Source organism: Carcharodon carcharias (assembly GCF_017639515.1).
Source record: "Carcharodon carcharias isolate sCarCar2 chromosome 36 unlocalized genomic scaffold, sCarCar2.pri SUPER_36_unloc_1, whole genome shotgun sequence".
Taxonomy (NCBI): Eukaryota; Metazoa; Chordata; class Chondrichthyes; order Lamniformes; family Lamnidae; genus Carcharodon; species Carcharodon carcharias.
Window position 1 is genome coordinate 4,823,205 of NW_024470726.1, and position 12,769 is coordinate 4,835,973.

A 12,769-nucleotide genomic window follows, 5' to 3' on the forward strand; every position below is an offset into this window, starting at 1 on the left:
GAGGGAGGGGGGAGTGCAGGATAATGTACCTGTACAGGTAGGTGAGTGAGAGCGTGGGGGAGTGCAGGATAATGTACCTGTACAGGTAGGTGAGTGAGAGGGTGGGGGGAGTGCAGGATAATGTACCTGTACAGGTAGGTGAGTGAGAGGGTGGGGGGAGTGCAGGGTAATGTACCTGTACAGGTAGGTGAGTGAGAGGGAGGGGCTAGTGCAGGATAATGTACCTGTACAGGTAGGTGAGTGAAAGGGAGGGGGGAGTGCAGGATAATGTACCTGTACAGGTAGGTGAGTGAGGGGGAGGGGAGAATGCTGGATAATGTACCTGTACAGGTGAGTGAGGGGGAGGGGGGAGTGCAGGATAATGTACTTGTACAGGTGAGTGAGGGGGAGTGCAGGATGATGTGCCTGTACAGGTAGGTGAGTGAGAGGGAGGGGCTAGTGCAGGATAATGTAACTGTACAGGTAGGTGAGTGAAAGGGAGGGGGGAGTGCAGGATAATGTACCTGTATAGGGTGAGTGAGGGGGAGGGGAGAATGCTGGATAATGTACCTGTACAGGTGAGTGAGGGGGAGGGGAGAGTGCAGGATAATGTACCTGTACAGGTGAGTGAGGGGGAGGGGAGAGTGCAGGATAATGTACCTGTATAGGTGAGTGAGGGGGAGGGGAGAGTGCAGAATAATGTACCAGTACAGATGAGTGAGGGGGAGGGGAGAGTGCAGGATAATGTACCTGTACAGATGAGTGAGTGGGAGGGGAGATTGCAGGATAATGTACCTGTACAGGTGAGTGAGGGGGAGAGGGGAGTGCAGGATGATGTACCTGTACATGTGAGTGAGGCAGAGGGGGGATTGCAGGATAATGTACCTGTACATGTGATTGAGGCAGAGGGGAGAGTGCAGGATAATTTACCTGTACAGGTGAGTGAGGCAGCGGGGGGAGTGCAGGATAATGTACCTGTACAGGTAGGTGAGTGAGAGGGAGGGGGGAGTGCAGGATAATGTACCTGTACAGGTAGGTGAGTGAGAGGGAGGGGGGAGTGCAGGATAATGTACCTGTACAGGTAGGTGAGTGAGAGGGAGGGGGGAGTGCAGGATAATGTACCTGTACAGGTAGGTGAGTGAGAGGGAGGGGGGAGTGCAGGATAATGTACCTGTACAGGTAGGTGAGTGAGAGCGTGGTGGAGTGCAGGATAATGTACCTGTACAGGTAGGTGAGTGAGAGGGTGGGGGGAGTGCAGGATAATGTACCTGTACAGGTAGGTGAGTGAGAGGGTGGGGGGAGTGCAGGGTAATGTACCTGTACAGGTAGGTGAGTGAGAGGGAGGGGCTAGTGCAGGATAATGTACCTGTACAGGTAGGTGAGTGAAAGGGAGGGGGGAGTGCAGGATAATGTACCTGTACAGGTAGGTGAGTGAGGGGGAGGGGAGACTGCTGGATAATGTACCTGTACAGGTGAGTGAGAGGGAGGGGGGAGTGCAGGATAATGTACTTTTACAGGTGAGTGAGGGGGAGTGCATGATAATGTACCTGTACAGGTAGGTGAGTGAGAGGGAGGGGCTAGTGCAGGATAATGTACCTGTACAGGTAGGTGAGTGAAAGGGAGGGGGGAGTGCAGGATAATGTACCTGTACAGATGAGTGAGGGGGAGGGGAGAGTGCAGGATAATGTACCTGTATAGGTGAGTGAGGGGGAGGGGAGAGTGCAGGATAATGTACCTGTACAGGTGAGTGAGGGGGAGTGCAGGATAATGTACCTGTACAGATGAGTGAGGGGGAGGGGAGAGTGCAGGATAATGTACCTGTACAGGTGAGTGAGGGGGAGGGGAGAGTGCAGGATAATGTACCTGTACAGATGAGTGAGGGGGAGGGGAGAGTGCAGGACAATGTACCTGTACAGATGAGTGAGGGGGAGGGGAGAGTGCAGGATAATGTACCTGTACAGGTGAGTGAGGGGGAGAGGGGAGTCTAGGATGATGTACCTGTACAGGTGAATGAGGAGGGGTGCATGATAATGTACCTGTACAGGTGATGAGGTGGAGTGGGGAGTGCAGGATGATGTACCTGTACATGTGAGTGAGGCAGAGGGGGGATTGCAGGATAATGTACCTGTACATGTGATTGAGGCAGAGGGGAGAGTGCAGGATAATTTACCTGTACAGGTGAGTGAGGCAGCGGGGGGAGTGCAGGATAATTTACCTATACAGGTAGGTGAGTGAGAGGGAGGGGGGAGTGCAGGATAATGTACCTGTACAGGTAGGTGAGTGAGAGGGTGGGGGGAGTGCAGGATAATGTACCTGTACAGGTAGGTGAGTGAGAGGGAGGGGGGAGTGCAGGATAATGTACCTGTACAGGTAGGTGAGTGAGAGGGAGGGGGGAGTGCAGGATAATGTACCTGTACAGGTAGGTGAGGGAAAGGGAGGGGGGAGTGCAGGATAATGTACCTGTACATGTAGGTGGGTGAGAGGGAGGGGGGAGTGCAGGATAATGTACCTGTACAGGTAGGTGAGTGAGAGGGAGGGGGGAGTGCAGGATAATGTACCTGTACAGGTAGGTGAGTGAGAGGGAGGGGCTAGTGCAGGATAATGTACCTGTACAGGTAGGTGAGTGAAAGGGAGGGGGGAGTGCAGGATACTGTACCTGTACAGGTGAGTGAGGGGGAGGGGAGAGTGCAGGATAATGTACCTGTACAGGTGAGTGAGGGGGAGGGGAGAGTGCAGGATAATGTACCTGTACAGTTGAGTGAGGGGGAGGGGGTAGTGCAGGATAATGTACCTGTACAGATGAGTGAGGGGGAGGGGAGAGTGCAGGATAATGTACCTGTATAGGTGAGTGAGGGGGAGGGGAGAGTGCAGGATAGTGTACCTGTACAGGTGAGTGAGGCAGCAGGGGGAGTGCAGGATAATGTACCTGTACAAGTAGGTGTGTGAAAGGGAGGGGAGAGTGCAGGATAATGTACCTGTACAGGTAGGTGAGTGAAAGGGAGGGGAGAGTGTAGGATAATGTACCTGTACAGGTGAGTGAGGGGGAGGGGGTAGTGCAGGATAATGTACCTGTACAGATGAGTGAGGGGGAGGGGAGAGTGCAGGATAATGTACCTGTACAGGTGAGTGAGGGGGTGAGGGGAGTGCAGGATAATGTACCTGTACAGGTGAGTGAAAGGGAGGGGAGAGTGCAGGATAATGTACCTGTACAGGTGAGTGAGGGGGAGGGGGGAGTGCAGGATAATGTACCTGTACAGGTGAGTGAGGGGGTGAGGGGAGTGCAGGATAATGTACCTGTACAGGTGAGTGAGGGGGAGGGGAGAGTGCAGGATAATGTACCCGTACAGGTGAGTGAGGGGGAGGGGAGAGTGCAGGATAATGTACCTGTACAGGTGAGTGAGGGTGGGGGAGAGTGCAGGATAATGTACCTGTACAGGTGAGTGAGGGGAGAGTGCAGGATAATGTACCTGTACGTGTGACTGAGGGGGAGTACAGGATAATGTACCTGTACAGGTGAGTGAGGGGGAGTGCAGGATAATGTACCTGTACAGGTGAGTGAGGGGGAGGGTAGAGTGCAGGATAATGTACCTGTACAGTTGAGTGAGGGGGAGGGGAGAGTGCAGGATAATGTACCTGTACATTGCAGTGGGGTGTTCCGGTGAGCAGCAGAGCAGCAAGTGGGGTGAGCAAGTGAATGGTGAGTCTTCAATGGGCGCACAGTGATGACATCAGCTACACTGCGCAAGCGCCTGTGAGCGAATTGGGTGCCAACTTCCTGCTCCAGGGGCACAATAATGACATCATAGAATCATAGAAAATAGGAACAGGAGTAGGTCATTCAGCCCTTCGAGACTGCACTGCCATTCAAAATGAATATAACTGATCCTCTATCTCAACGCCGTACTCCCGCTCTCTCCCCATATCCTTGATGCCTTTCAAGTCTAGAAATCGATCCATTTCCTTCTTAAATACATTTAGTAACTTGGCCCCCCCAGCGTCTGTGGTAGAGAATCCCACAGGCTCATCATCCTCTGAGTGAAGAAGTTTCTCCTCATCTCAGTCCTAAATGGTCCACCCCATATACTGAGACTGTGACCCCTTGTTCTAGACCCCACCCCCAGCCAGGGGAAACAGCTTCCCTGCCTCCAGTCTTGTCCGAATTTTATGTGTTTCAATGAGGTCCCCTTTCATTCTTCTAAACTCCAGTGAATACAGGCCTAGTCGGCCCGTGAGCCTCTCCTCATACGACAATCCTGCCATCCCAGGAATCAGTCTGGTGAACCTTCGCTGCACTCCCTCTATGGCAAGTATATCCTTTCTTAGGTAAGGAGACCAAAACTGCACACAATACTCCAGATGTGGTCTCACCAAGGCCCTGTACAGCTGCAGTAAGACATCCTTGCTCCTGTACTCAAGTCCTCTCACAATGAACGCCAACATAACATTTGTCTTCTTAACTGCTTGCTGCACTTGCATACTTGCTTTCAGCGACTGGTGTACAGGGACACCCAGATCCCTTTGTACATCAACGTTTCCCAATCTATCACCATTTAAATAATACTCTGCCATTCTGTTTTTCCTACCAAAGTGGATAATTTCACACTTATCCACATTATACTGCATCTGCCATATATTTGCCCACTCACTCAACTTGTCTTAATCACTTTGAAGCCTCTTAATATCCTCCTCACCACTCACATTCCCACCAAGTTTTGTGTTGTCAGCAAACTTGGAAATATTACATTTGGTTCCCTCATCCAAATCATTGATATATATTGTTAATAGCTGGGGCCCAAGCACTGATCCCTGCGATACCCCACTAATCACCGCCTGCCACTCCGAAAAAGACCCATTCATTCCTACTCTCTGTTTCCTGCCTGCTAACCAATTCTCAATCCATGCCAATATATTGCCCCCAATCCCATGCGCTATATTTTACTAACCTCTTATGTGGGACTTTAACAAAAGCTTCCTGAAAATCCAAATACACCACATCTACTGGTTCTCCCTTATCTATTCTGCTAGTTACTTCCTCAAAAAACTCCAGTAGGTTTGTCAACATGATTTTCCTTTCATAAATCCATGTTGACTTTGTTTAATCCCGTTGATATTTTCTAAGTGTCCTGTTATCACATTCTTTATAACAGACTCCACCATTTTCCCTACCACTGATGTTAGGCTAACCAGTCTGTAATTTGCTGTTTTCTTCCTCCCACCTTTTTTAAATAGTGGGGTTACATTTGCCACCCTCCAATCTACTGGGACTGTTCCAGAATCCACACAATTTTGGAAGATGACAACCAGTGCATCCACTATTTCCATAGCCAGCTCCTTTAACATCCTGGGATGTAGATTATTCGGCCCTGGGGATTTATTGGCTTTCAGTCCCTTTAATTTCTCCAGCACTGTTTTTTCAGTAATACTAATTTCCTTCAATTCCTCCTCCTCGGTTCCCTAGTATTTCTAGGAAGTTATTTGTGTCTCTCTCAGTGAAGACAGAACTAAAGTAGTTGTTTAAATGCTCTGTCATTGTCCCTATTATAAATTCTCCCATTTCAGACTGTAAGGGACATACATTTGTCTTCACCAATCTTTTTCTTCTTACAAACTTATCGAAGCTTTTACTGTCCTCTTTTATGTTCCTTCCAAATTTACTCTCATATTCTATTTTTCCCCTCTGAATCAATCTCTTGGTCCTCCTTTTCTGGATTCTAAACTGCTCCCAATCCTCAGGCTTGCTATTTTTTCTAGCAACTTTATATGACTCCTCTTTGGATCTAATGCTATCCTTAATTTCTTTAGTTAGCCATGGTTGGGCCGCTTTTCCTATTGTGTTTTTGCGCCAGAAAAGAATGTATAACTGTTGCAATGCACACATTCGTTCCTTAAGTATCGGCCATTGTCTATCCACTGTCATGCCTTTTAATGAAGTTCCCCAAACTATCTTTGCCAACTCACTCATCATATCTTCATAGGTTCCTTTGTTAAAATTTAGGACCTTAGTTTCAGATCGGACTACTACACTATCCAACCTAATGAAGAATTCTATCCTGTTTCGGGGTGTGCATTGCACAAGACCAACTCTAGCATAGCCTGTTCCCTAGTTGGTTCCTCAACGTACTGGTCTAAAAAAACCATCTCGTTCATACACCAGGAATTCGTCCTGGTGTATGCCACAATATTATAGCTAATTTGGTTTGCCCAGTCTATATGTAGATTAAAGTTACCCAAGGTTACTGTAGCACCCTTGTTACATGCATCTCGAATTTCCTGTTTAATGCTGTCTCCTACCTTATACTACTGTTTGGAGGCCTATAGACAACTCCCACTAATGTCTTCCACCCCTTGTTGCTTCTTAGCTCCACCCAGACTGATTCTACATCTAGATTTTCTGAGCCAATATCCTCTCTCACTATCGCACTGATTTCATCCTTAACTAACAACACCACCCCACCTCCTTTTCCTTTTTGCCTGTCCATCCTAAATATCGAATACCTTTGGATATTCAGTTCCCAGCCTTGGTCACCCTGCAACCATGTCTCCGTAATCTCAATCATATCATACCGGTTTACATCTATTTACGCTGTTAATTCATCTACCCTATTGCGAATGCTCCATACATTCAGGTACAGAGCCTTTAGACTTGTCTTTTTAATATTTTTACACATTTTTTTGTTCTATGGTCCTATTTGCTGCTAGCCCTTGTTTCTTCTGACTTCCACTTTTGCTTTCTACTTTTCCCTTTCATTTCTATCTTTGTTTCCCTCTCTTGAGTCTCCTTACTCAGGTTCCAACCCCCCTGTCAATCTAGTTTAAATCCTCCCCCACAGTACAAGCGAATACCCCTGAGAGGATATTGGTCCTGGTCCTGCTGGGGTACAACCCGTCCAGTTGTACAGGCCCCACCCTTCCCCAGAATTGGTCCCAGTGCCTCAGAAATGTAAACCTCTCCTTCCTACACCACCTCTCCAGCCACGCAGTCATCCGGTCTATTCTCCTATTCCTGATCTTGCTAGCATGTGGCGCTGGGAGTAACACTGAGATTACTACCTTTGAGGTCCTGCTTTTTAATTTATTTCCTAGCTCCCTATATGCTGCTTGCAGGACCTCATCTCTCTTTTTACCTATGCTGTTAGTACCGATATGCAACCTCTGGCTGTTCATTCTCCCCCTTCAGAATTTCCTGCAGCCAGCTCAGCATCATCCTTGACCCTGGCACAAGGGAGGCAACACAGACTCCATCTGAAAAGCCTTGCACTTTTGTCTCGAAATCTGCCCAGAAACTTCAAAGGATTATGGTTTGTATAAACCATAGAACCATAGAAAAGTTACAGCACAGAAGGAGGCCAGTCAGCCCATCTTGTCCATGCCAGCCCGAGGACACCCAGGTGCCCTTTCTAATCCCACCTTCCTGCGCCCGGCCCATAGCCCTGCAGCTTACAGCACTTTAGGTGCAGATCCAGGTACCTTTTGAAAGAGTTTAAAGTTTCTGCTTCTACCACCAACTTGGGCAGCGAATTCCAGACACCCACTACCCTCTGCGTAAAAAAGTTCTTCCTCATGTCCCCCCTACACCTTCTGCCACTTATCTTGAATCTATGTCCCCTGGTTCTAGAATTCTCCATCAAGGGAAACAATTTTATCCTGTCCACTCTATCTATTCCCCTCATAATTTTATACACCACAATCAAGTCACCTCTCAGCCTTCTTTGTTCCAAGGAAAATAACCCCAACCTATCCAATCTCTCCTCGTAGCTACACTTTTCTAACCCTGGCAACATTCTTGTAAACCTCCTCTGCACTCTCTCCAGAGCTATTACGTCCTTCCTGTAATGTGGTGACCAGAACTGTACACAACACTCCAGTTGTGGCCTCACCTCAATTGTTTCTGATGAATTGTTTGCAACATAAATTTCAAAATGCTGCAATGCTAACAGGAAACTCAAAGTCTCTTTTTCGATCATTGAATATCCTCTCTGTTGTACATTCAGCTTCCGTGAAAAATACCCTATCGGTTTTTCAATTCCAGTTTCATCTTCTTGTAACACTACAGCCCCAATGCCTATTTCACTTGCATCAATCATCAACTTGAATTGCTTAGCATCATTGGGTACTGCCAACACTGGTGTCATAGTTAATACAATTTTCAACCTATTGAATGACCTCTGACACTCCAGTGTCCATTGAAACCTCTGGTTCTTTTTTAATAGTTCAGTCAGTGGAGCAACCACTCGGCTAAAATTTGATACAAATTTCCAGTAAAACCCACTCATGCCCAGAAATCTCAAAATTTCTCATTGTGTTGTATACACTGGGAAATCCACGACAGCCTTGACTTGCACATGTCTTGGGGCCACCTTACCACATCCAATGGTATGGCTCAGATACATAACTTGCGCTGTTGCAAATTCACTTTTAGCCAAGCTCATCACCAAATTAGCTTCTGGTAGTTGAGTAAATAATTCTTCCAGATGCGGTAAATGCTCCTCCCACATCTGACTGTAAACGATTAGACCATCAGTATAAACAGCACAATTGCTTAGACCTGCAATTACTTTGTTTGTCAGTCTTTGAAATGTCACAGGTGCATTCTTCATACCAAATGGCATGGCTTTAAATTTATATAGACCATTTGGTGTTACAAAAGCTGACATCTCCTTTGCTCTGTCCGACAACGGTACCTGCCAATATCCTTTTAGCAAGTCAATCTTTGTGATTAATTTTGATTGTCCCTCTTTCTCAATGCAATCCTCCAACCGTGGTATGGGATATGAATCTGCTTTTGTCACCACATTCATCTTTCGATAGTCCACACATGGTCTTTGTGTTCCATCTGGTTTCAGTACCAGCACAACAGGCGAACTGCAGTGACTGCAACTAGACTCAATTAGATCATTTTGAAGCATGAAGTCAATTTCTTTTTGTACTTGTGATAACTTTGCCAGATTTAATCTATAAGGCTGTTGCCTTATTGAAGATGATATTTCAATACATACATCATGTAAAGCTAAATGTGTCTCTCCCAACTTATTTCCACAAAATAGGTTTGTGTGACTGCAATAGCTTTTCCAAATCACTTGGACACTTGTTTGGAAGGTAACTCAATATTACATTTAAATTTTCAAGCACCCTCTCATTATCCAGTTTGATTAGAGGAAAATCAATTCAGAGTCCTGCACTTCTACCTCTTTCTCATCATCCACCATCACTAACACCTCTTTTTGTTCCTCTTCCCTGTCAAAGTATTTTTTAAGCAAATTTACATGACACACCCTCTGCTTCTTTCTTCTATCTGGAGTATTTATTAAATAACTTACTTCACTCAATTTCTTTTTAATCCTGTAAGGCCCACTAAATCTTGCATTTAATGAATCATCTAGTAGTGGTAACTAATACTAGGTGATTCACTAGTACAAAACTAGTACTTTTTCTCCAGAAACAGAACTGTGAATTTTAGCTTTATCATCTGCTTTCACTTTCATCACTTGCTGTGAGATCTTTAAATGTTCCCTTGCCAGCTCACATGCTCTGTTCAATCTCTCCCTGAAATTTGATACATAATCCAGGAGAGTAGTTTCTGAATTTTGACCCAACCAATTTCTCATGAATTAGTTTCAGTGGTCCCCTTACCTCATGACCATAATCTAGTTCAAAAGGGTTAAAGCCAGTCAATGCATTAGGAGTGTGTCTAATAGAAAATAACAAAAATGGAATTCCTGTATCCTGATCCTGTGCATAATCCTGACAGTATGCTCTTATCATAATTTTTAAAGTTTGATGCCATCTTTCCGAAGCTCCTTGTGACTCCAAACGACAAGCTGTTAACTTAAACTGTTTTATCCTCAAACAGTTCATTACTTCCTTCAACAGCGGTGACATGAAATTTGACCCCTGATCTGATTATATTTCTTTAGGCAAACCATACCTTGTAAAAAATTTAATTAACTCCTCCACAATCTTCTTAGTTATAATATTTCTTAAAGGCATCGCTTCAGGAATCCTGGTAAACACATCCATTATTGTCAATAAATACTGATTTCCACTTTTGGTCTTAGGGAGGGGATCCTACCCAATCAATCATGACCCTGGTAAAAGGTTCTTCAAATGCTGGTATTGGGATTAAAGGCACCAGCTTAATCACTGCTTGTGGTATTCCTGTTATTTGACATGTATTACAGGTTCTGCAGAATTTGAGTAGATCCTCATGCAATCATAGCCAAAAAAAAACTCTGTATCTTTTCCTGTGTTTTCCTAATTCCTAAATGTTCCCCCCCACTCCCCATTGGAATTTCATGAGCAATCCTCAGAACCTCATTCCAAACCCTAATGGAATAACAATCTGATGCACCTCCCTCCAGCTTTCATTTGCTGAAACATGACCCAACCACCATTTTCCCATCAGAATATCTTCCTGAAGATAATAACATACCAGAATACATTTTGCTTCAGTTTCTGAATATGCTTTCTGATTTAACTGTTTTAATTGTAAATAATTTTTTCTGTAACTCCACTAACCTCTTTGAGTAAATATTTCACCTGAACTGTCCTGCATTCCTTCCTCCTGAACAATGTTATCAAACACAGTGCCAGCTGATTGGATTTCGACACCTTGTTCTTGCCTTTGAACTGCCTGCTTATCTTGTTTGTCTTGTTCTTCCCAGTGAGCCTTTGATCTCATTATGACACAATCAGGAAACAATCCAGGATGTTCCTTCTGTAACACCTCTGTTAAAAACACTTCTACCGGCTGCTCAACTACCACAGGCACCACCCACATTTGTGATCCAGCTATATCATTACCCAGAATAAATTGAACCCCTGCAATGGCCAACTTTTCCACCACTCCAACTATAACTTCACCTGCCTTTCATTTGCTCTTTAAATTTACCTTCCACAATGGAATAGATTTAGCAACTCCATTAACCCCACTTATAATTACCTTCTCCTGCAACACTCCCTTTGAACAACAAAAATCACTATCCCACATCGTTAAGGATTGACTAGCCCCCGTGTCTCTGAAAATTTTAAAATCTTTACCTCCTCCACCCTGTACACATGGAAAGACTTTCCCTTCAACATACAAAACCTTTAAACATTTCTGCAACCTGCTCCCCAAAATTCTCTTGAGTAAACTGTGAACACATTCCCTTTTTTTACCTTTTACTGATTATCCCTGTTTCACCTGTACACTGGTTTCTCTTGTGCCTGAATCTCAGAACCCACAGTACTTTTACTTCCAGTGCTTTACTGTACCCCAACAATTCCTACAAATTTTCCCTGCAATCTCCAACACACTGACTTCATGTGCCCCACTTTATTACAATTAAAACACCTCAATTTTTGGATGTCACTTCTACCTTCAACACCCTCCTTTTTATTCTGAGAAAAAACTTCCTGGGGAATTCCAGCTACTCTTTCCCTTCCCTGACTACCCGCCCTCCTTTCACCATCCCACTTTTTATCCTTTTCCAATTTGAAAGGGTGACAGAAAAAAGGTTTAGCTCTATAAACTAACTCATAATCATCAGCTATCTCTGCTGTTTGTCTTACAGAATCAACCCTCTGTTCCTCTACAGGAGTTCTCACTACTGAAAGGATTGAATCTTTAAATTCTTCCAAAAGAATGACTTCCCTAAGAGCTGCATAGATTGTCTCTTTTTTAATGCCCATATCCATCAGTCAAAATTACTTTGTTTTACTCTTTCAAACTCAATATAAGTTTGCCAAGGCTGTTTTCTCATATTCCTAAATTTTTGCCTGTGGGGGCTTCAGGAGCCAACTCATATGCACTCAAAATAGCTTTTTTCACCACATCATCATTCACCAATATTTCTTCTGAAAGTGAAGCTTATACCTCAAGTGCTCTACCTAACAACTTAGACTGTAGTCATAATGTCCAGTTTTCCCAAGGCCATTTAATCTGTTTGGCTACCTTCTCAAATGAAATAAAGAATGCTTCAATATCATTTCCCTCAAACTTTGGAAGGGCTTGTACAAACTTAAACATATCCCCACTGGGTTCTACTCTGGAGATAAATCCTTCTTCACCTACTGGCATCTCTTTTCTGGCTGTCAACATTTGCAGTTGGAATCCTCTCTCTCTCTCTTTCTCTTTCCTCCTTCTCTATCTTCAAAATTTCTAATTCCCTTTAAAAAGCCATTCCTCTCTCCTTTGCTTCAAATTCAAGCTTTTTCAGTTCCTTTGCTCGTTCAAATTCAAGTGTCTTCATTTGTAACTGAAGTCTCACTGTCTCCAGCTGTGACTCACTAGTATCAGGTTTCACTTCCAACTGTAGATGCTGTGCTATACTTTTAACTATATCTGATTTCCTAGCCCCCACAGGTAACCCCAATTATAGCTTATCTGCCAATTCTGTTAACTCACTTTTGCTTATTTTCTCCAACCCAATCAGAGTTATCTCTTCTGCTCCCAGACAAATCTTAGCAATTGCCAAAGCCATCTTGCAGTCTCACCACTTTTAAAATACCTCACCAACTCCTGAATTCAAAGTACCTCTTGTACTCATAATTCCAAACCAATCAAGGAATTAGAAATACTTTTATCCCGGACGAGCCCCCAATTGTTATGACTGATGCAGTTGATAAAGCTGAGCTATTTAAAAATCCCAGAGAGAAACTTTAAACAACTGTCATAACCTATAATTTTAAGTGTTACATTTGAGATGCGACTGTAAATTCAGGAATCAGACCCCCAGTTCTCAAGGTTTTACATTAAACTAAATGAAACATTTTATTAATTTACACAGGCTAAAATATAGATACACATGGC

At 44.4% G+C, this 12,769-nt stretch overlaps 1 protein-coding gene across 1 annotated transcript in view; it reads left to right on the forward strand.

Moving 5' to 3' along the window:
* LOC121274330 (zinc finger protein 271-like) overlaps positions 1-12,769 on the forward strand; it is a 175,088-nt gene that overhangs the window by 96,432 nt on the left and 65,887 nt on the right. The gene's annotated exons all lie outside the window — the stretch shown is intronic.